The following is a 5,000-nucleotide window of genomic DNA, read 5'->3' on the forward strand; positions in this document are numbered from 1 at the left end:
CACCTCAGCATGAACCCGCTGCAGAAGAAGCCACTCTTGTTTATGATGATGAGCATCTCTCTCTCTCTCTCTCTCTCTCTCTCTCTCTCTCTCTCTCTCTCTCTCTCTCTCTCTCTCTCTCTCTGTCTCTCTCTGTCTCTCTCTCTCTCTCTCTCTCTCTCTCTCTCTCTCTCTCTCTCTCTCTCTCTCTCTGTCTCTCTCTGTCTCTCTCTCTCTCTCTCTCTCTCTCTCTCTCTCTCTCTCTCTCTCTCTGTCTCTCTCTGTCTCTCTCTCTCTCTCTCTCTCTCTCTCTCTCTCTCTCTCCCTCTCTGTCTCTCTGTCTCTCTCTCTCTCTGTCTCTCTCCCGGGGGTCTTTGCTGAGCACATTTATACGACTAGTTTTAACTAGTAATTCATAAAATACAAAGGTTCCATCTCACAAAACATAATGGAATGTAAAAACTTTGACGCTCAATATCTCTGAACTGCCCTAAACGGAGATAGAACCTTCTCATTCTAAACGGAGATAGAACCTTATCATTCTAAACGGAGATAGAACCTTATCATTCTAAACGGAGATAGAACCTTATCATTCTAAACGGAGATAGAACCTTATCATTCTAAACTCACGATTCCCAGATACTGTGCAGACGTGGATATTATATCTAGACCCATTCATGATAGTATTACCTCTAGGCCAAATCAGATTTAGAATAATAGAAAAAGCAACAAATCTAACCTATTAGCCTACCACTCACTAAGCAGGCCAGCCACCCTACAGCATCCATCAGCAACCATTAAGGCAGCATTGTTTAATGTAAGGTCTCTATCAAATACATCTCTCCTGATCAATGACCTTTTTATTTTATTTTTTAAAGTACCTTTTTTTTGAGTGGGGCAGTCCCACTCATATTTGTCATTTTATTGGACAGGTACAGTGAAGACAGACAGGAATGTAAGGAGAAGAAGGGAGAGAGGGCATGTCAGCAGGGCATGGGCCGGGTTCGAACCCATGCCGACATGGGCATATGTGTGCATTGTAGACCGCAGTGCTAGACCACTGGACCACCCCAGGCCACTCAACCTGGACCTTTTATTCCTCACAGAGACGTGCTGGCTTGATATGAAGAGGTGGAGGAGTTGCTATAATCTTGTCTGACCGCTTTTTCTTCATTTGAATATCTTGCTGTTATACTAAAGAGGATATAGACCCCTGAAGTATTCTGCTCTTTTTCTTCTTGAGGAATTTGAAGAACTGCTATTGTCTATTGTTTCTATGGACTATGACTGCTTGTCTATATCTGGGGACTTTAATATTGTTGTAAATGACAGCCTTGCTATAGGGTTTTCTGAATTTAATAGCCACTTTCAGTTTATGCCAACATGTTTCTGGTGCTACATATATATCCGGGGCCACACACTAGATCTATTTATCACTAGGCATCAAAGCTTCATTTATTATGGCTGTTGATGTTGCTATGTCTGACCACTTTTTCATTTTTCTTGAACTGAATCTCACCCTGGTTACTCGGTGCAAGTCTGAACTTACCAAGAAATGGTAATCAATGAAGATACTGGCACCACATTCATAGACATTATGTCAGCTACTCCCAGCACCAATCATCTGCTCCAGTAAATGAGCTCTTACATGATTTTGTCACAAAAACTACTGCTAATGCTGAATGACATTGCACTCGTCAGAATCAAATGAATCTCTGGTAAAGAAAGAGCTCCTTGGAGAAATGCTGGTTCATTAACAATGGTTAAAAAAGAGTGTCGCATGCAGAGCAGAACGCAAATGGCGTGAAACTAAACTTCATGTTCACCTGGTGCTGTACAAAGAGAAACTACATTCTTAGAACATTGAGTTGAATAGAACCAGAAAATCATTTTTCTCTGATATCATTAGTAGGGATGGTAATAACACACACAGTCTCTTTGCCTCTATTGCTAGACTAACCAAACTGGAGGCTCAACCAGCGCCAAACCCATCAACTGAAAAATGCAATGTTAACTAAATAAAGTTAGCAACAAAATAAAAACAATTGCCTTGAAGAAATAGTACACAGGGGCGCTTAGGTGGCGTAGTGGATTAAGCGCTGACCATGTACCGCAGGGCTCCCGGTTCGATTCCAGCCGCGGACATATCCTGTATGTCATCCCTTCTCTCTCTCTCACCCATCCTTCCTGTCATAATCTCTACTATATCTGTCATTAAAAAGACAAATAAGTGGAGGGTCAAGAAAGCGGTCTCTCTAAAGTAATGGTTTCCCGCTGATACACCCCTCCTAGAGAAGTTATTTGTAGAGGCTAGAACAGGCCAAAAGGCGTCAAGGGTGCCGAGGCCTACAGACTCTACGAACACGGCTAAAGTAGACCAGTCGTCTCATAATACGTTGAGGCTCTCCATATCGTGGCTTCCTGACTCCTGGCACACTTTTTTGCAAGCTTGTAGAGCTGTGTGTGGATGTAGAGGCTAGTGGTGTACAACCCTGGACCTACATGCACCATACTCCACATGTAGAATCTTCTCATTTCCTTGCACAATGTGTCCACAGATTTTTAAAAAATAAAATATGAGTGCCCCACTCAGAAAAAATTACTTAGAAATAGTACACAACCTTAAAACCTCCACCTGCTGCCTGGAGTTGCTACCCACCACAACCTTTTTCAAAACAGTTTTTAACTGTCTTGCGGTGGATTTATTGCAAATTGTGAATATCTATCTTGTATCAGGTATTCTTCCAAAGACTTTGAAAACTGCCGTGGTCAAACCACTACTAAAAAAGAGTAGCTTAGAGAATAGCTTAGAGAATAACTACAGGCCCATTTCTAACCTGACATTTATAGGTAAAGTACTTGAGAAGACGTTCTATAAACAGCTCAATTAATTCCTGACCTCTTGTAGCGGCCTTCTCGATCACTTTCAATCTGATGTTTAGGCCTTAATCACAGCACTGAGACAGCTCTTGTTAAGGTTTTAAATTACATTAACTTTAACACTGAGCAGGAGTCTCAGTCGGAAGTCTCAGTCCTTAGTGCTACTGGACCTTGAGTGCAGCATTTGATACTGTTGACCATGATATACTCCTATAGACAAGCTAGAAAACTGGGTAGGCCTCTCTGACACAATCTTACTATGGTTCAGATCCTATCTACAGGACAGGGACTACTTTGTCTCAGTTGGTAATTATGTTCCATTTTAGGGCCTCTTTTATTCAACTTATACATGGTCCCGTTAGGATAACTCATTCGGGATAACAAGGTTGCTGATAACATGTACAGCCAAAAAAGAAGGGGGCAGCTGTGTCTCAGGAGGTAGAGCCGGCGTCTAATGATCGCAAGGTTGGCAGATCGGCGGTTCGAATCCCGGCTGGCCACACGTCGAAGTGTCCTTGGGCAAGACACTGAACCCCAAATTGCTCCCAGTGAGCAGGCCGGCGCCTTGCATGGTAGCTTGCCGCCATTGGTGTGTGAATGTGTGTGTGAATGGGTGAATGAGAGGCCGTTATAAAGCGCTTTGGATAAAGGTGCTATATAAGTCAGTCCATTTATAACATGTATACTGATGACACACAAATGTATGTAGCCCTTTCTCAAGATGATCTTGCACCAATAGTAGACTCTGTTTGTCTATTGCTTCTTGGTCTGCTCGTTTCTCTCTGCGCTCATGTAACTTTGCTTAATAAAAGGCCCCCTTGGAGACAATTGATCTAAGCTCTTTGTGCTTTATAAGTATATAAGTATAAGTATTACTAAATCTATTAAGAATCAATTCAATCCACAACACTCCCTTGATCGAATTAATAACTGGACAAACAAACAGTGAAGTAAGTTAAATGTTATCGGTTTTATCATGTCTATCATTACCTTTCAATTTATGGGGCCTATAAACTACCGTAGGTAAATGAATGGTTTGCTGTTATCAGAATGATACAAATTAAATTGATAATCAATATGAATGGTCTCGCAGACATAAGACGTTAGCCAAGCCTACAGCTCCTGTAAACTGAGTCGATGGTGTTATCGATTACAACCATGGCTATAAGATTGCCTTCTATCTGCCTTAATAGAATGCATGCGGGTTAAACATGTTGTCCTCGCACATGTGACTGGGGTAGTCACAAAGAGATTCTCCAATAGGCTATATGGCATGATTCGGGATCGTTTTGTTTGAAGACGTTATGAAGGTGAATCCTTAAGTAGGCCTATGGCACAGGTGCCTCAGGTTTTGGCATTGTTCCCGTGTAATTGTTACGGTACATGTGGGAATACGGTACATGTGGGAAAACTAGGGTTAGGGTTAGGTGCTAGGGTGACTTGGTACATACTGGCATGTCTAACCCTAACCCTAACCTTAACCCTACCCCTAACTTTAACCCTAACCTTAACCCTAGCACCTAACCCTAACCATAGTTTTCCCACATGTACCGTATTCCCACATGTACCGTAACATAATAATGACCCCATGTAATTTGCTGCAAACTAGTCTACCATAGGCAATGACTGAGCCTATACTCGGCACTCCCCAGGTTTGTACTGGCCTCACTGACTTCAAGCACTGTCTATTCTCTCACACAAGATATTAGAATGCAAAACCGGTTACAGTCAAGCCGTTTGAATTAGCATGAGCTCACCTCGGTTGCGTCACACGAAATGTTACTGTGTGGGCCTGTGTGTGTGTGTGTGTGTGTGTGTGTGTATGTGTGTGTGTGTGTTTGTGTGTGTGTGTGTGTGTGTGTGTGTGTGTAGGTGTCAGTCGTTGACTGATCGATCGGTTATGTTTCCCCCCCTTGTACTTATTACTGGAAGCACTGAGAGGTACTAGGCCTGTCATAATATGCTCACGATCATGACTGGTGTGCCTGTGTGCACTTTGATAAGCGATGATAGAGCCCATAGTCATAGAACGCCTCTTTATTTAGAAGATGAATCATTTCGGGTGAAGTCATTTGATAATAAACCTGAACAAAGAAACTGAAGAAAGCTTCGGAATTAGGCTATATCCCGCGCTCTATAGG

Source organism: Nansenia antarctica, assembly GCF_963989245.1.
Source record: "Nansenia antarctica genome assembly, chromosome: 17".
Taxonomy (NCBI): Eukaryota; Metazoa; Chordata; class Actinopteri; order Argentiniformes; family Microstomatidae; genus Nansenia; species Nansenia antarctica.